This window comes from Gossypium hirsutum, chromosome A08, assembly GCF_007990345.1.
Source record: "Gossypium hirsutum isolate 1008001.06 chromosome A08, Gossypium_hirsutum_v2.1, whole genome shotgun sequence".
NCBI lineage: Eukaryota > Viridiplantae > Streptophyta > Magnoliopsida > Malvales > Malvaceae > Gossypium > Gossypium hirsutum.
In genome coordinates, this window is record NC_053431.1 from 60,946,296 (window position 1) to 60,967,117 (window position 20,822).

Here is a 20,822-nt window from a genome sequence, read left to right on the forward strand (position 1 = left end):
CTAAATCGGGCTGTTACAAGTAATGACATCTGGGATGAAGACTCTTCGCGTGCGCGTATAGCATAGGCTCTGGCAGGTGCACGAGCCTCAGATCTGACTGCTGTATATTTAGTCCCTCTCTAACTACCACTCGCATTACCAACATTTCTGGATGGTTTACCTCGAGCCACAGTATTACCCGATCTCGTGTTCTGCACTAGATTTTCTTCAGCTAGCCCTTGGCAATCTCGTATATAATGATCCATTGATCCACATTTAAAGCAAGCCTGATCATGCAATCTGCAATTCTTTGGATGTCATTTACCATAGTGTTTACACTCGAGTTGATTTGATCTGGCATTCCCCACACTAACTAGTGAGGTAGCTCTCGAGCTCATAGGTGGTCTATTCTGATCCCGTCTAGAGTAACCTGAAGTGGCTCTAGAATGACTGAAATCATCTCAGAACGTTTTTGATGTCAACTGGAATGACTTACCAGATGTTCTTTTGCGTGCATCTCTAGCTTCAAAGTCAGCTTTTCTTTTCTCTTTCCCAAGCTTTTCAGCTTTGCAGGCTCGCTCAACCAGTACCACGAACTCTTTTATCCCAAGTATGCCAACTAACAGTTTAATGTCTTCATTCAGCCTATCTTCGAATCTTTTACACATTATGGCTTCATCAAAAACACACTCTCAGGCATACCGACAAAGTCCCATAAATTTTCGCTCTTATTCTGTCACAGTCAACCGACCCTGTTTTAACTCTAGAAATTCTTTTCGCTTCTGATTAATAAATCTCTGACTGATATACTTCTTACAAAACTCAATCTAGAAGAATTCCTAGGACACTTGCTCTCTCAGAACCACTAATACAAGGGTATTCCACTAGTGATATGCTGTGTCTCGAAGCAAAGATATAGTGCACTTCAAACATTCATCTGGGGTACAGGATAGCTCATCAAACACACGGATAATATTATCAAGCCAGAACTCTGCCCGTTTAGCATCATCATCATCAGTAGCTTTAAACTCTTCGGCCCCATGTTTTCTGATTTTATCAACAAGTGGCTTATACAATCTCAACAGATTACTTACTTGATGATAAAACGTAAATTATACATATTTTTACCCAATGTTTAATGCATTTTATGGATGATTTCTCACTAGAATTGGTGAATTCGATGCTCTTAATGCTTTAATTTCATGTTTTATACTTAGGAGAGTATAGGAGAGCGAAAGGAGAAAAAAATGAGCCAAAAAGGGACAAAACGAACCAAATCGAGAAGATAACATAGCCTAAGCCTTGCCATACGGGTAGCTCACACGCCCATGTCTTTCGAAGGCATCGACCAAGGCTTTCACGATTTACACGGCCTGGCCATTGGCCCATACGGCCGTGTGCAATTTAACGGATCGAACACGGCCTGTCAATCACGTCACACGGGAAGACCACACGGCCATGTCAATTTGGCAAAATTGGAGCACGACTCACACGAGAGTGTCACACGGGTGTGTCCTTGCAGAGCCCAAGTTAAGTCCAATTCGAAAAAGGGCCACTTTTTAGGGCTTCTAGGCATTCCAAAGCCTATAAATACACCCTAAAAGAGGAGAAAAAGGAAAAACAGAGAATAGGGGGTAAAAAATTACCCCAAGGAAGCCGATTGATCCATCTTAGAAGGCAGATTCATCATCAAGACTGAAGATCTCTCCTCAATTTCCCTTCAGTAGTTTTGGGTTTTCTTTATGTTTTGTATTCTTTATTCTTCTGAGATGTTTTCTTATTCAGTTATGAACTAAATCCCTTAAATACCTAAGGGGAATGAAACCTAAGATGAATCTTGTTATTATTTTCTGAATCGTATGATAAATATTCAACTTGTTCTTAATTATGTGTTCTTAATTCTTGTTTTGATATCCTAGGATTCTGATTCAAGACATGCTCTTATTCAGAGGAGGAATAGACCCTGTCTAAGAGTACTTTTGTCATAATTAAGCGGAGTTGTTTGCGAGCCTAGAAATAGGGTGACAAGATTTTGCTGGATTAGGGTGAAACCTAATAAGAGGATCCTAGATCGAGTTAATGCAGCCCTAGAGTGTTAATTAGAGAAAAGTCTCGGTTACTCAATCTAGGGATTAGATGTTATTAGTCTTGAATAGGGATAATAACATAACTTAGGGATCTCTACGGAACAAGTTGAATGAATAAATCGTCCGATTCGGAGCCAGAATAACAAGTAAAGTCTAGGTGGATTTTTCCTTAGGTATTGTCTAAAGTCAATCAATTTTCCTAAAAGCAATTCCCCAATTCTTTTCTCTATGCATTCTTAGTTTAGATAATTAGTTAATTAAAACAAAACCCAATTATGCTTAGGCTAGATAATAAAAAAGACAGTCATTACTAGTACTTTTGGTTCCCTTGGGTACGATATCCTGGTCTTGCCATTACTATAGTATTGTTCGATAGGTGCGCTTGCCTTTTCATCGTGATAATAGTTAGTCTAGGTTTGATCTTCATTATAAATATTTATTACTTGTTACGAATCACGCGATCATGTTTTTGGCGCCGTTGCCGGGGAACTAAAATATTAGGATCGCTCAATTTTTATTACTTTAGCCATTTATTTTTCTTGCAATTTAATTTTATTTCATTATTATTTATTAATTTACTTTTTTCTTTCTCTTTGCAGGTTTTTTATAGTTTATGACTAGAAGAAACCCGTCGGGACCATTACTTTTTGATGAAGAAATCGATCGTACAATTCGCAGAAATCAAAGAGAAATAAGGCGTAGCTTAAGATAAACAGAGAACGAACAAGAAGATGATACTCAACCCCCAACCGAAGAGATGGCTGAAAACCAAGGCAATCAGCTACCTCCTACAATTGCGGCAAATCAGAATCTTGCTCTTCGTACTATGTATGACTATGCTAAACCTTCTTTGACGGGAACTAAGTCAAGTATAGTTAGACCTGCTATTGCTGCAAATAATTTTGAACTGAAACCTAACACAATTCAGACGATACAACAATTTGTTCAGTTTGATAGTTTGCAGGATAAGGATCCCAACACTCACTTGGCGAATTTCCTGGAGTTTTGTGACACTTTCAAAATTAATGTCATTTCTGATGTTTCCATTCGCCTTTGGTTATTTCCCTTTTCATTGAGAAACAAAGCTAAATAGTGGTTGAACTCGTTACCACGAGGGTCTATCACTACTTGGGAACAAATGACCAAAATTTTTTTACTAAAATACTTTCCACCAGCTAAAATGGCTAAATTACGCAATCATATCTCTTCTTTTGTGCAGATGGATTTAGAAACACTTTACGATGAATGGGAGAGATACAAGGACTTACTGAGAAGGTGCCCTCACCATGGGTTACCGCTTTGGCTTCAAGTACAAACATTCCACAATGGTCTGAATCCCTCGACGCGGCAAATAGTTGATGTGGCTGCTGGCAGAACCATCAACAATAAAACACCAGAAGATGCTTATGAGTTTATAAAGGAGATGTCACTGAATAACTATTAATGGCAAGTTATGAGGACAAAACCAATGAAAATAGCCAGCATTTATAACGTCGACTTAGTTACTATGCTGTCAAATCAGGTAGAACTTCTCAATAAAAAGATTGATGGTTTACTTGGTTCTACGTAGGTACATCCAGTAATGAGGTGTGACACGAGTGGAGGAGGTGTGCATGTAGAATATCAATCCTTCAATCTGACAACCGAAGAGGAACAAGTCAACTATATGGGTAACAATAACTTTAGATCTCAAAATAACCCATATAGTACTACTTATAATGCAGGTTGGAGGAACCACCCAAATTTCTCCTGGGGTGGTCACGGGAATCAAAAGCCACAAAATCCTCAGGGTTTTCAATAGCCACTTTATCAACAAGAGAAAAAACCAAGCCTTGAGGAGATGCTCACAAAATTCATATCAGTGTCAGAAACCCGCTTCCAAAATACTGAGACAGCACTCAAGAATAAACAAACATCGATCCAAGGGCTCGAAACTCAGATAAGCCAGCTCTCCAAACTAATCTCGAAAAGATCACTAGGAAATTTACTTAGTAATACCAAATAAAGAGAGCATGTCAAAGAATTTGCACTAAGGAGTGGGAAAGTGTTAGCAGAATCTGAAAAGAAGTTAGCATAAGAAGTAGTGGAAAGCAAAAGGAGGGAAGAAAAACCCGGAAGTAGTGACAAACTAGTGCCGGAGGAATATACACCACCAGTCCCATATTGAGCAAAATTAAAAAAAAATATTGCATTGATGCACAATTCGGTAAGTTTCTTGAACTTTTTAAGCAATTACATATCAATTTACCTTTTGTTGAAGCCATCTCGCAGATGCCTACCTACGTAAAATTTTTGAAGGAGCTTCTAACAAAAAATGGAAGTTCGAGGACTTATCTACAGTAGAACTCAATGAGGAATGCTCCGCATACTCCAAAACAAGTTGCCAACCAAACTAAAAGATCCAGGAAGTTTTACTATCCCCTGCTTAATTGGTAATCTGAATGTTGAAAAAGCACTAGCTGATTTAGGCGCCAGTATTAATTTGATGCCATATAAAATGTTCAAACAACTTGGTCTTGGGGAACCTAAACCTACTAGGATGAGTATTCAATTAGTCGATAGATCTGTTAAATATCCTAGGGGTATTATAGAAGACATACTCGTAAAAGTAGATAAATTTATATTCCCTATTGATTTTGTTGTGCTTGACTTGGATGAAGATGTGGAAGTACCCTTAATTTTAGGACGCCCATTCCTAGCCACTGCTAGAGCAGTAATTGACGTGGGTGACGATAAATTGGTACTTAGAGTAGGTGACGAGGAGATGATCTTTAAAATTTACGATGCTATACGATTCTCTAGGGAACAGGATGATTCATGTTATTTCATTGACTCTATTGATCATGTCACTCAAGACTCTTTCAAGAGATTGTACAAGAGGAGACTACGGAACCATATCCAGCTCAAAACGAGGAGACAGGTAAGGAACCTAATGACCATTCGTCAAGACAAGTAGAATATGAGGGTATTAAGATAACTGATGACCTTTAAGCAAAAACCCTCTATTGAGGAGCCTCCCAAACTGGAACTTAAACAAATACCAAACCATTTAGAATACTTATTTCTTGGAAATACTTCTACATTACCAGTTATTATTGCTTCTAATTTGCAACCCAGGGAGAAAGAGGAATTAATCCAAGTCTTAAAAGAACATAAGAATGCCATAGCATGGAAAATTTCTAACATTAAAGGAGTCAGCCCTTCTTTCTGCACCCAAAAAGTTTGGATGGAAGATGAATACAAACCGTGTGTGCAAGCTCAAAGACGCCTGAACCCCAACATGAAGGAAGTTGTAAAAGTCGAGGTAATTAAACTTCTAAATAATGGAATTATTTATCCTATTTCTGACAATTCTTGGGTAAGTCCAGTGCAGGTTGTCCCTAAGAAAGGAGGCATGACGGTCGTGACCAATAAGAAGAATGAATTAATCCCAACAAGAACAGTTACAGGGTGGAGAGTTTGCATAGACTACAGGAAACTGAACGACACCACAAGAAAAGATCACTTCCCCATACCATTCATTGACCAAATGTTGGAAAGATTATCCAGGCACATGTATTACTGCTTCCAAGACGGACTCTCCAGTTATTTCCAAGTCCCAATAGCTTCTGAAGATCAAGAAAATGTGACATTCATATGCCCATATGGTACGTTCGCTTTTCGTAGAATGCCTTTTGGATTATGTAATGCTCGTGCCACTTTTCAGCGCTGTATGATAGCCATATTTGACGAACTTGTGGAAGATATCATGGAAGTCTTCATGGATGATTTTTTGGTATTCGGTAACTCTTTACATATCTTCTTTAAAAATTTAAAACGAGTTCTAATAAGATGTGAGGAAACAAACCTTGTACTTAACTGGGAGAAATGTCACTTCATGGTTCAAGAAGGTATTGTATTAGGGTATAAAATTTCTAGTAAAGGGATTGAGGTGGATAAATCTAAAATAGAAACAATCGAAAAATTACCACCCCCTAGTTCAGTTAAGGCTATTAGAAGCTTTTTAGGACATGCTGGTTTTTATAGAAGATTTATTAAGGATTTTTCTAAAATAGCTAAGCCTTTGACTAAATTACTAGAAAAAGATATACCTTTTAACTTTGATCAGGAATGTTTAGAAGCATTTAATACTTTAAAGGATAAATTAATTAATGCTCCAATCATAATTGCACTGATTGGAACTTGCCATTTGAACTAATGTGTGATGCGAGTGATTTTGCAGTAGGTGTAGTATTGGGACAACGAAGAGACAAGCATTTTTAACCTATCTATTACGCCAGCAAAACTTTAACGGCTACACAAGAAGATTATACTACTACGGAAAAAGAGTTGTTAGCTGTGGTTTTTGCATTTGATAAATTTCGATCATATCTCATATTGTTTAAAGTTGTTGTTTACACTGACCATTCCGCCCTTCGGTGCCTTTTAACTAAAACCGATGCAAAACCTCTACCCATTCGATGGATTCTCCTATTGCAAGAATTCGACTTAGAAATTCAGGACAAGAAAGGAGCTGAAAATCTCGCGGCTGATCATCTGTCCAGGCTCAAGAAATCCAATACTAGAGAACTAGATGACGTGGAAATAAATGATTCGTTCCCTGAAGAAAAAATTTTCACTATATCCAACTCCGAGGTACCTTGGTTTGCAGACATCGCGAATTTTTTAGCTGCTAACATTATCCCAAAAGGGTTAACATACCAACAAAAGAAGCGATTCTTTAATGATGTGAAAAACTACTTTTGGGACGATCCATTTCTGTTTCGCAGTTGTGCAGATCAAGTCATCATAAGATGCATTACAGGATCAAAAATATAAAAAATAGTGGAACATTGCCACTCAGGGCCAACCGGAGGACACTATAATGGCACTAAGACCGCACATAAAATACTTGAATCAGGTTTTTATTGGCCTTCATTATTCAAAGACGCTATCAGGTATGTTACTTTATGCGACAAATGCCAACAGACAGGTAACATATCTAAACATGATGAAATGCCTCAAAATTATATTCTTTCTTGTGAAATATTTGATGTTTGGGGTATCGATTTCATGGGCCCATTCCCCAGTTCATTCGGAAATAAATACATCTTAGTCGCAGTTGACTACATGTCCAAATGGGTAGAAGTCCAAGCTCTGCCTACTAATGATGCTAAAGTGGTAGTACGTTTCCTTAAAAAACTCTTCTCGAGATTCGGAACACCTAGAGCAATTATCAATGACAGAGGCACTTATTTTTGTAATACCCAATTTGAAAAAACCCTTAAGAAATACGGAGTTCATCACAGAATAGCCACCCCATACCATCCTCAAACTAATGGACAAGTTGAAGTAGCAAACCAAGAACTCAAAAGGATCCTTGAAAAAATAGTAGAATCAAACAGAAAAGACTGGGCAACAAAAGTAGACGATGCCTTATGGGCTTACAGTACTGCTTTTAAAACTCCTATAGGGACATCACCTTACAGACTTGTTTATGGAAAAAGTTGTCATCTACCATTCGAACTAGAGCATAAAGCTTTTTGGGCTATTAAATTTCTAAACCTTGATCTCGAACTTGTAGGAAAAAATAGGTTGATACAGCTAAACGAGCTAGATGAATGGCGAGCCAATGCATACGAAAACTCACGCCTATAGAAGGAAGCAACAAAGCGGCGCCATGACATTCATTTAAAGCAACGGCAACAATTTGAAGTTGGAGATCTCGTCTTATTATACAACTCAAGACTCAAATTGTTTCTCGGGAAACTAAAATCACGATGGTCAGGACCTTTCGTAATTCAATCTGTTCATCCATATGGCACAATAGAGGAAAGTCACCTATCATACGGTACTTACAAGGTAAATGGACACCATCTCAAACTTTATAATGGTGAGAATTTTAAATTCGATGGAGAGGAGCTACAACTCCACAAACCGCCCTGAATATACCAACAAGGTAATAGTCGAGCTTAGACTATAAATAAGTGCTTCTCGGGAGGCAACCCGAGTACTAACAATTTTAAATTATTTTAAATTCAAGTTTTAAACATTTAGGTCACTAACAGGGTATTTGAAGCACCAGTTCCCTGCTCCACACGGCTGATAACACGGTCGTGCTTAAGGCCGTGTGATCAACACAGAAGGAAACACGGCCGTGCGTTATGGTCGTGCGAAAATAGGGTAAATGATTTCCCCAAAACAAGGGATGCAATAAATCCCTATGGTCGTGCGACATGGCCGTGGGTGAATTTGATAGGTGAACACGGGCGTGGGAATGGAAAAACACGAGCGTGCCAGGGGCAAGGCTCGATTCTGTTTCTTCGACATGGGCAGGAGATACGCCCGTGTCGTGAAGCCGTGGACAACAATACACGGGCGTGGTACCCTAACACACGGGCGTGGGAGAAGCGAACAAAGCTAGGCACGACCGTGCGATATGGTCGTGGGCCACACACGCCCAAGACACACAGGCATGGGATAGTAGCTGGGCACGACCTAAATTCAAAAATTTGAAAAACACGAGCTCACTTTCGGAGTACACAGGCGTGGCCCTAGGCCGTGTGGCTTCCCCCTATATAAGTAAACCACTGTTCATTTTCTTCTTCCTTTCAAAACCCTAGCTGAAATCTCCCCCTCTCCACTTCCTAATCTCTATTCCGGCCACCATTCCACAGATTCTCACTTCCTCAACCCCCAAACCACCCTAAACTCCACTCCACCTGCATTAATCCTCACTTTGCCCTCTCTTTTTCCCTCTATTTTTCCTCCACACGGCTATACCCCCACAGCACGAGGACCCACCGACTCAGCCACCACCACCCTCTCGTCCAGTTCATGCTACAGCTTCATATGCTGACATCTCTGAGTGCCTCACCGAATTTGAGCATCAGTGTTGTCAACGATTTGACAACATTGATGCTACTCTACAACAGATTTGTCAGCATCTCCACATCTCATCGCCAGTCCCACCTCGCAAACCATCCAGTGATGAAGATGTTTAGAAATATTTATTTTATTATTTTATATTTTTTAATTTTTATTGAAACTACTATTTATTTTTATTTTTATTTTTTATTTTTTAGTAGATTCAGAATTTTATTATTATAAATTTTGGTTACTTCTTTTCGAGTACTTATTCTTCCTAATATCCCCTAAAAAGTTCCTAATTTTATCACAGTTATATAGAACTCTTAAGCTCATATCACATAGGAACTAAACCTCTACCGTGAAAGGTTCTCCACGACTGCCATGTCCTCCTCGACCACGACCATAGCTACCACTAGATATAATATTCTTTTGGTGCAGGACTTATGGCCTAATGAACCTCTACGACTGCCGGAGTATCCTCCTCCACTCTCGAACTGATCACTCTCCAAAACTCTAGTTCGAGGAATTCATCATACAGGAAGTTTCACTTCTCTCCCTATCTTATTTTTATGCTCTAATATCTATCTTTGTACATTGAGGGCAATGTACATCTTGAGTGTGGGGGGTATTTATTTTATTATCAAAAAAATCCCTGAACAATTATCTTATTCTCTTGAAAAACTCTCATATCATATCACTCTCCAAGCCTCATTACAAACCTCCAAAGATCTTTTGATTGATGTATCATCTTAAATTATAGTGGTGGATATTTGATTTTCATGCAAGCCTATGGTAATGACTTTCCATTATTGACTATTGAGTGCTTCCTTTATTTTCCTTAAAACACCTCGAGTGATTTGAGTGAATCTATAGTGAGGATGTAAAACTCTATGATATTCTGAATTAAAAGTAATTACTTAGATGAGGGAAGACACCTATGTTTTCGGAATAAAATGCTCAACTTGGAATGATTGAAACTTTTATGTTCTTTTAGTTAAATTCTCAATGTATGATTACCTATGGATTAATTTGATATATTATTAATAGAAATTATAAGTTGAGAAAGATTTATTTTGATTATGAGTTGAGAATTTTACTTGAGGATAAGCAAATGCTTAAGTGTGGGGGTATGATAAATATTCAACTTGTTCTTAATTATGTGTTCTTAATTCTTGTTTTGATATCCCAGGATACTAATTCAAGACATGCTCTTATTCAAAGGAGGAATAGACCCTGTCTAAGAGTACTTTTGTCATAATTAAGCGGAGTTGTTTGCGCGCCTAGAAATAGGGTGACAAGATTTTTCCAGATTAGGGTGAAACCTAACAAGGGGATCCATAGATCGAGTTAATGCAACCCTAGAGTGTTAATTAGAGAAAAGTCTCGGTTATTCAATCTAGGGATTAGATGTTATTAGTCTGGAATAGGGATAATAACATAACTTAGGGATATCTACGGAACAAGTTGAATGAATAAATAGTCCGATTCGGAGCCAGAATAACAAGTAAAGTCTAGGTGGATTTTTCCTTAGGTATTGTCTCAATTCAATCGATTTTCCTAAAAGCAATTCCCCAATTCTTTTCTCTGTGCGTTCTTAGTTTAGATAATTAGTTAATTAAAACAAAACCCCATTATTCTTAGGCTAGATAATAAAAAAGACAGTTATTACTAGTACTTTTGGTTCCCTTGGGTACGATATCCCCGTCTTGCCATTACTATTCTATTGTTCGATAGGTGCACTTGCGTTTTTGTCCTGATAATAGTTATTCTAAGTTTGATCTTCATTATAAATATTTATTACTTATTATGAATCACACGATCACTTGAGGTACATCAAGCATCGAAGATGGATTGATCGGGGGTGGAGGTTGTTGTGCAACCGGGTTAGTTCGGATATATTGAGTAAACCAATCATTCATCATTTGATAGAAGGCTTGTTTAGCCTCACTATCTTGATTATTCAAAGTCGGTCAAGAATCAGTCGGCGTTGTCCCTTGTGCGGGAGCAGGTGCTACACTCTTGACATCATCAGCTACAGCTCTGTTGGGATCCATTTACTATATGAAAACACATTTTCAAATGTCAGAAGTCATCACACTATCGCAGTATATAATATGGCATGTATAGCTAGACTCACACGCGCTACATTAGTCCTAGAACCGACTAAACCATAGCTCTGATACCAATTAAATGTAACACTCTTAACCCGTATCTGTTGTTAGAATAGGGTCATAAGGCATTGTAGAATAAAACACGATTTCGAACAATTAAATATAAATATTTATATATTCATATAAATATGTCTCGAAAGTTAATTATGATTTATTTCATAAACTAATACAACTCTCAAATTTAAACATTTCATATCCTATATATATAGTCATATCGTTCACATGTAGCAATACAAATTATAATACATCTACTATTTCATATATGCGGCATTAGCGTAGTAACATATATGTGTCTCATACGTTTTACATATTAATACCAAATGAAAAAAACAAGTAATCAGTTTTAAGTCAACTCACCTCATTTCCTAGTTTATTAGGTTAATTTATGTCATTGTACACATTTACAAAGTACACGTATTTAGCAAATTCATATAACCACATATATAAGTCTATAGCATCCATAAACTTAGCATATATAATAAGACCAAATGTCATATACACATGTTTTAACTTAGTTCATAAGTGAACACCCAAATTTTGTATTATGCATATGTCTTTCTCTTTACCTATCAATTTCATAATTTACCTTAATACAATAACATTCATAGTGAACCATACGGCCAAATATATATAACATCATTACAAATGTCATGAATTTTGGTTACACACTCGGTATAGTCTCAATATAGGACTAAACATTTATATATAACCAAATCAATACATATATATAAGCATGGTGCGCATTTACCCTAAAGCCAATGCCACACTTAACATTTGAGCATCAAATACATACCAAACAGTCAACCAAATTAATCATGAAACACATGCATTACTTACCACTTAATAATCGAATTAATCAAGCTAGAACTTAATCACCCATCATTAAATTATTTCGCATTTCATATTTTCCATTACAAACTAATTAACATATCAAATACATATTATACTATTATTGTTTCACAATCGAATCTTGCTACTTAAAGTCACATATGCATCCAGAACTTCCATCATCAATTACCAATGAACAAGCTCATTAAACATTTTGACTAAGAACTTACAGGACCAAGTTTAAACATTATAAACATGCCATTTTCAAAACATATAGTGCTTATCACATAAATTATGCATTCATGGCACACAACTTAATAATCAAGATTAATATAAGCCTTACCTAACATAACTGAATTCTAATATAATAATTTAGCCATTTTTGCATGGCTTAGATTACACATAAACAAAAATCCAACTTTACAAAACACACTCTAGCCTATACATGCCGTAATTTGAGTTTGAATATTTAACTACTGAAACTGTAGATAGTGTGATAAACTTTGTTGACGATCCCCGAGCTTGTAACTTGAATCCAAAATCTATAAAACAAGATAACATGAACATATAGAGTAAGCTATCATAGCTTAGTAAGTCATAAGCAAATAAACAACCATATGTCATTTTTAACTTAATATAATTAACTAAATTATACTAACATTAACATACTTAGCCTCAAAATTTCAAATAGGTTACTTAAGATATTTTTATAGACCATTTCTTCACCTAAACCAGATACTCGCATAGTCATATTAACATTTCAACAATCAACTTCCAAAACAAATTAGTTATAATAAAACCATACCTAAGTATACTTATATATATAAGCTCGAAAATCCTATCATAACCTTACATATAAATATATCACCTATAAGTCCGAATATTTATGGTCACACACATTTGCACATAATCATGAATCATTTCATTGATACTCGATTTATTTAGCCACAAGGCCGAATACACGTGCCAAACTCATTTACATTCATCATTATTAATTACACATGAATAGAACAAATATTAAGTACATACTTACCTTATTACTATTAGCCAACAAACTAACTCATAACTGGCCATTTATCTCGTTTTACACATCTGTACATGATTTACCTTTGCCCGATGAATCATTCAGAATTGAATAGGAGACTTGGATAATCATATAAATCGTACAATGGTAACGTCCCAGACGTGGTCTTACATGTAGTCACATATCGATGCCACTGTCCCAGACAAGGTCTTACTCGCTCACATATATCAGAATCACATATCGATGCCATGGTCTTACTCACACACGTACATCGGAATCCTATGTCATGACATACGTATCCTAGCTATTGCTAAGGTTCAAATAGGGTTGTCGGGCTCGGTTGAAACGAATTCGAAAACGTAGTATTCGAGCTTACTCACATTAGGCCAATGCATAATTAAAATCACATATTTCATTTCAGCAAGTATAATTTGCATATAATTATAATTAAGTACGTCTATTTGCTTATAAACTTACCTCAGACGTTATAAAATGAGATAGGGCTGCTAGTCGACTACTTTCATTTTTCCCTGAACCAAATTCGATTTCTTTGGTTCTTGATCTTGATTGAGCTTGACTATGGCCGAACTAGGTTTTTTTTTTTGTTCTTTCTTATTTTTATTTCGGTCAAAAGAAAATAATATTAACTTGGCTTATTATCTTATTTTTATGATATATGTTATATTATAATAGTTTATAATATTAATTTACTAGAATAACCTTAATTAATTTATATCAAAACCTTATAATATAAACCTATTTCCGTCCACTTAATAATTTATAGGCTAATTGCAACGTAAAGGCTTCCATTTTAAAAGCCAATAGCATTTTGGTCCTTATCCATTAAACTACCCAATTTTTAATTTATGCGATTAAGTCTTTTTATTTAATCAGACACTCAAACGACAAAATTAAATCACGAAAATTTCATAGATATAAATTCAAACAAAATAAACATAGAAAATAATTTTAAAATATTTTTCTAACTCGAATTCATGGTCTCAAAACCACCGTTCCGATTAGGGTCTAAATCGGGCTGTTACAGTATGAAACGAGACATTTCTGACTTTGTATCGAAATGTTTAGTCTGTTAACAAGTAAAAGCTGAGCATCAGGTACCTTCTAGATTGCTTCAACCGATCATGATACCTGAATGGAAATGGGACAAAGTCACAATGGATTTTGTATCCGGTTTACCGATGACACCGAGCAAGAAAGATGCAATCTGGGTTATTGTAGATTGATTGACTAAATTTGCTAACTTTGTTCCAGTTCATACAGATTACTCACTTGATAAGCTGGCTGAATTGTATGTTTTTTAGATCGTGAGATTACATGGTGTGCCTATATCTATTGTTGAAGATAGAGATCCGAGGTTTACATCCCGGTTGTGGAAGAAACTTCAAGATGCACTAGGTACTAAACTGCATTTTAGCACTGCTTTTCATCCCCAAACAAATGGTCAGTCTGAGCGAATTATTCAGATACTCAAAGATATGTTGAGATGTTTCATTCAAAAGTTCGAAGGTACGTGGGAACGATATCTACCTCTAATTGAATTTGCGTATAATAACAGCTTTCAATCGAGTATTAAAATGACACCTTACGAGCCTTTGTACGGTCGTAAATGTCGTACACCATTATTTTGGACTGAGCTCAGTGAAAATAAGATACACAAGGGAGATTTGATTAGAGAAAATGATTAGAAAGTGAAACTGATCCATGAAAGTGTGAAAGCAGTATCAGATCGTCAGAAATCGTATGTTGACTTGAAATATAAAGATATAGAGTTTCAGATCGGGGATAGAGTGTTTTTGAAAGTCTCACTATGGAATAAAATACTCAGATTTGGTCGTAAAGGCAAATTGAGTCTGAGATTCATTGGGCTATATGAGATTATCGAGCAAATCGGGCTGGTTGCTTATAGACTGTTGTTACCACTTGAGCTAGCAAAGATTCACAATGTATTTCATGTTTTGAAGCTTCGTAGATATCGATCTAATCCCTCACATGTGATTAGTTCATCTGAGATTGAGATGAAACCTGATATGACAAATGAAGAAGAATCAATTTGTATTCTGGCTCACAAGATTAAAGAATTGCGAAATAAGATGAGCGTTATCTAAATGTAACAGCCCAGTTTTCAGTGGTGTCGAAAACAGTGATTTGGGGATCACTAAATCCAACAAGTAAGTTTGAAAATTTAATAAATTAATAATTATGGGTCAAGTGTGAATTTAGAAGAATTTTTGAATTAGTGAATTTTGAGATTTAAAAAAAGAAAAGAAAAGAATTTAATAGGTAAATTGGGTCTAAAACGAGATATCGAGACCTATAATGCATAAGTCGAGCCATAAATATTTTTATAAATATTTATGGAGTGTCATTGAGTTAGTATTAAAGTTTCGTTAGAAAATTTTAACGTTTGGATAGTCAATTAATTAAAAAGGACTAAATTGAAAAAGGTGCAAAACTTGCTAAAATGATTAAATAGCTCAAGTGTTAAATGAGGGAGGCCTTAAAAGGAAAATTAGCCTAAAGGGAATGGATGAGGTGGCATAAGCAAGGAAAAAAATCTTAAATTACGTTATCTAAGGGTAAAATGGTAAATTTTACAAAATTAAACAAATAAATAGAAATTGAAAGAGATTTCTAGGCCATTCTTCTCATAATTTCGGCCAGACACCCATGGAAGAGAACTTTTAAGCTGGTTTTACACAATTTTACTTCATGTGAGTTTATTTCTTGCCATTTTCTTATAATTTTTGTATTTTTAAGACTTTTGCAATTAGGTCCAATGATCTAATTCATTAGTTTTTCATATTATGGGTGACTTTAAAAGTTACCATGAATAAGTGTTGTATGATTATGGTGAATTATTATGGAATTGAAGTTCTTATTTTATTATATGATGGCTTTATTAAGTGATTTTGATAGAAATTGATTTTAGGACCTAATTATGAAAAAGTTGTGAATGAAGGTTTGGTACTGAAATTTTGATTTTCAAAAGTTATGTAGTAGCTTAGAATGAACAAATAAAGTGTTAATTGAGAAAAATTAGACCAATTGATGGGTTAATTGAGTAGGACTAAATTGTAAAAAATTGTAAAATGTTGGGCAAAAGTGTAATTTTAGGAATTAAAGGTATAAACTGTAAAGCAGAGAAAAATTGAAATGAATGCTAATAAATTAATGATTTTACAGTTATAGATCAAGAACTCGAAGTGAATCATGGAAAAGAGAAAATAGCCGATTAGTCCCTGAACTTGTATGACTTTAGCGAATTTGCCCAGGTAAGTTCATATGGCTAAATTTAATGTTTTGTTATGAAAATTTCATGAATATTATGGTATATGAAAGTTATAAAATTTTGATAATTGTAGAATAATGATTAAGTACAAATTAGTTAGAACCATGGATTTGAGTACTTTCGTTTAGTGGCTAAGACGAATTAACGGAAAAGACCATGGTTGGACCATGGTAACATGTGATATGTGATTTCCGTACAAGACCATAGCTGGGATATGGCATCAGTGTGATATAAGCTTCTGTATAAGACCATATCTGGGATATGGCATCGGTGTGATATGTGCTTCTGTGTAAGACTATATCTGGGATATGGCATCAGTGTGATATGTGATCCATGTAAGACCATGGCTGGACTATGGCTTCGGTGAGTGATATTTGAGTATGTGCAAGACCACAGTTTTACTATGACATTGTGATAACGAAGTACTCAATTCCGTAATCGTTCCCTAATTTGATTAAGAAAGGTAAATGATAAAGGGGCCCAAGAGATTAAAAGGTGGTTAATAAGTGACATTGAATTCAAGCAAGTGAACTTATCCCTAGTTTTGTGATTGACAGGAAGAGTTAGTGAATTTAGATATTGTATAATTGTTATAAGATTTTCGGTAAGAATTATTTTCTATGCCCATGAACTTACTAAGCTTTCATAAGCTTACTCCTGTATGTTAAATGTTCTTTGTAGATTGACGTGAAATTGGTGGATCAGATCAACATATTAGGGCACACTATCCAGATTAATTTGGTAAATTTTATTTGGCATTTTAAGGTTTATATGACATGTATAGGGTTTAATTGAAAGGAAGTGAAGGTGTTATAAACTTAGTTATCAACATTTTTCATTAAAACAATTTTGGACAAAAGAAGTAGTCCAACTTTAAAAAACCACCAAAAATTTTGGAAATCTACTTAGTGGTTGAATAAAATATGAAATTAAAGTATATTTAGTCTAGTTTTATATAGAAGAAACGGTGTAAGCAAAAGAATCTTATTTTATGAGATATTTGAATTTTTGTGGGACAGAGTCAGAATGATTTTAGAATCCCCAATTTTGATTTTGGAAAATCATTAAAAATTGTAAAAAAATAATTATGAGTTATAATTTATATGCTTAAAATCCATAATGAGTCTATCTTCAAAATAAATAAACAAGAACATCATCTAAGTTCCGTATAAGGGGATAATTAATTTTTAGTAAAGAAAGGTCGAAGCTGTCAAATAGCGGAACAGGGGTATCTTTGAAGAACAAATTGTACTTATTGGCTGATTCATAAATTCTGGAAATTTTATGGTAAGAAGATATGTAAGTATAGTTTCATGGAAAATTAGCGGATCTTAATTTGGAGTTTCGTACCTCCATATATAAATAATTTAGTGAATATGACTTAAACAGACAATTCCGCTATGAACAGTAAATATCATGAATTATTTGAAAATGTTCTGAAATTTTTGGTAATGCTCTGTAACCCTATTCCAGCGTCGGATACGAGTTAGGGGTGTTACACCAAACCTATTCATCGATAAGATTTTTGGACACAAAAATCTCTAAGGGGGAAGAGTTGTAACAGCCCGATTTAGACCCTATTTGGAACGGTGGTTATGAGACCACGAATTCGAGTCAAAAAGATATTTAAAAAAAATTATTTTCACTGTTTATCATGTGTGAATTTATATGTGTGAAATTTTCGTTATTTAATTTTGTTATTTGAGTGCTCGATTTAATAAAAAGGGCTTAATCGCGTAAATTGAAAATTTGGTGGTTAAATGTAAAAAGGGCTGAATTGATGATGTCTTTGTTGCATGAGGTACTTGAATGAAATTAGGTCATGATTAAGTATGATGGACGGTAGTAACCTTAATTTATAATGAGTTTATATTTTAAGTTAAAGGTTAAAAATGTAAAATGGTTAATAATGTTATATAACATAAAACATAAAATAATAACAAACCATTGTTCATATTCTTTGCATGACCAAATATAAAAGAAAAGAAAAAGAAATAAGGGTTCCTTAGGTTCGGCCATTCTCAAGCTTGATTCAAGGTTAGTTTGGTATCGATTTTTGATAATTTTTACGTTTTTGAGATCATTGCTTCGAATACTATCCTACCCATGCTTGAATTTCTAATTTTGATTAATATTTTGAGTTAAACCATTGATGAGAGCTTGAAATTTTTGTTGTTTGATGATGAAATATGAAAGATATTTTTTAGATTAACATGTTTTATATTGGAGTTTTTGATGATTTTGAGTAATTAGGACTAAATTGTAAAAATAATAAATTGAGGGACTAAACTGTGAAATAAATGAAATATATGGACTAGTATGAATATAAGGAAGATTTGGCCTAACTATGTTGTTGTGAGATTTTGTGTATTTTGTGTTTTATGCAATTAGGACTAATTTGTAAAAGTATGAAATATCAGGGGTAAAATGGTAATTTGACCATTTATGTGTTGTTGGATTAAATGCAATGAAGTTGTGTTTGAATGAGATTAATTTGAAATTGTATAAATCAAGAAAAAAAGAAATCGGACTTGGATCGGGGAAAAGCAAAAATAGTCGAATAGTCGATTTACATTGTTAGTCGATATCCGAGGTAAGTCTTTAAGCAATTAAACATCATAAATTTTGAATGTAAATTAGTTTGATATGCTGATTTGGAATGCATAGAATTATAGTAGAGTTAGCCGAATGTGATTAAGCATGGAAATAATTTATTTGAGTTTAATTCGACTGAGTTATAACATTTGAAAGCCCGTATGAACTATATGGAGTATCTGGATTTTTCGATATATGAATTGTTTATGAGACATCTTTATAATAGTGATATTCGAGCTTTAAGCCTAGCAAGCCTTGTGCTGGTGAATTAAATCGGGCTTATGCCTAGCAGGCTTATTACCGGTGTATAAAAATCAGACTTTGAGTCTAGCAGGCCTTGTGCCGGTGTAAAATACAGGCTTAGGCCTAGCAGGCTTTATGTCGGTGAATTATTATAAGTTTATACCTAAAAGACTTTATGCTGATGTGGTAATTGAATATGTTAAACTAGCTAAACGATCAGGTATGAGTTAGCTTGTTGTTTACTTGAAATAAGGTAAATAAGTAACTTGATATTTGTTACTAATTATGTGTGATACAAATGAAGATTACATGTGAATTTAGTATGTGTATTTGGCCTTGTAAATAAATAGTATGAATATTGTAGAATTGATTCTTGGATATGTGAATATATGTGATCATGTAAATTCGACCATATAAGTGGTATATGTACATGATGTTATATTATGGATCTTGAGCTTATATAAATACGTATGTGTATGTTTGATTATATTAAGACATTTTGGATTTGAAAGATGAATAATATTAGGTCAGATTGATTAAATGAGCATTCGGCCAAGGTAGATTTTGTGTGTAAAATATGTTATTTATCTTATTTGTAGGTTTGAGGTTAAGCTTGATAATGATAATGAAATTTGGATTAGATTAAAATGAGTTGATTATAACAACGGGATGTTTATTTGCTTATGACTTACTAAGCTATTATAGCTTACTTTGTGTTTTCATGTTCATTCTGTTTTATAGATTTTGGATTCAAGTTACAAGCTCGGGGATCATCAGCAAAGTCTATCACACTATCAACCGTCTTCAGTATTTTATAAGTTACATTTTGGAACTATGGCATGCTGGAATGCGTTTTGGAATACTGTATTTTGGTTTATGTATAAAGGCCATGCGAAAATGGCTAAACTTTCTATGCTTTATTTCGGTTATGTTTGGTTATGACTTGAAACTGTTTTGGTTATATTACTACGTGATATAAAATGATGTTGTTTATGATAGGTACTTTATGTTTTAGAAATGGTTAATGATCTTGAATGAATATATGAGTGATTCGGCTAAGGTATTTATAGAATATGTTATAAGTGATTGAGGTAGTTGTTTTAAGTCAATGAATTATAATTGTTTCAATGCTTATAGGTTGATTTTTATGTTCGAACATGAAATAATTCTGTCATGATTTGGCTTTTAATTGATGTGGCAATATATATACTATTAATATGAAAGTATATATGTTAGTTAAATATCTGTAAATGAAGTAAGGTCATTTGATTATGTGTTAAGAGATATGAATAATTCTGTTTGCACTGTCTATGGCTTGTTCATTTGCTAAATATAGGTTTATGTTTTGATTAAATGATGTGGTCTAAATATTTGGATGTGTTTGGCATATTCGGTTATGAAATATGTATGTGTATAATTAGATGTGATTATTGCTTGTTGTAATTAGTGAAAGGTGTATCACTTATTGTAGTTAAAACTTGTATATATATAGATTGGTGATTCGGTTTGTTTATTGAAATGGTAATATTTTTGATAAATATTTGGGTTAACTTGTATATATATGATATATATATTTGATTTGAAATGTAATTACAATGTGAGCATGTTAGTGATTGTCTAAAAGCTATGTCTCCTCTGGTAATATCTCGTAACACATCCTGGCGACGGATACAGGTTAGGGGTGTTACAAGAGGTCATTAAATAGCAATTTGACCCAAGTTCTAAAATTTTGGACA

At 34.5% G+C, this 20,822-nt stretch overlaps 1 non-coding gene across 1 annotated transcript; it reads right to left on the bottom strand.

Moving 5' to 3' along the window:
- Nucleotides 1-3,252: 3,252 nt before the first annotated feature.
- Nucleotides 3,253-3,359, bottom strand: LOC121205243 (small nucleolar RNA R71). The gene has a single exon (XR_005900328.1). It is a non-coding gene; the product is annotated as a small nucleolar RNA R71 (small nucleolar RNA).
- Between the last annotated feature and the right edge of the window lie 17,463 nt (nucleotides 3,360-20,822).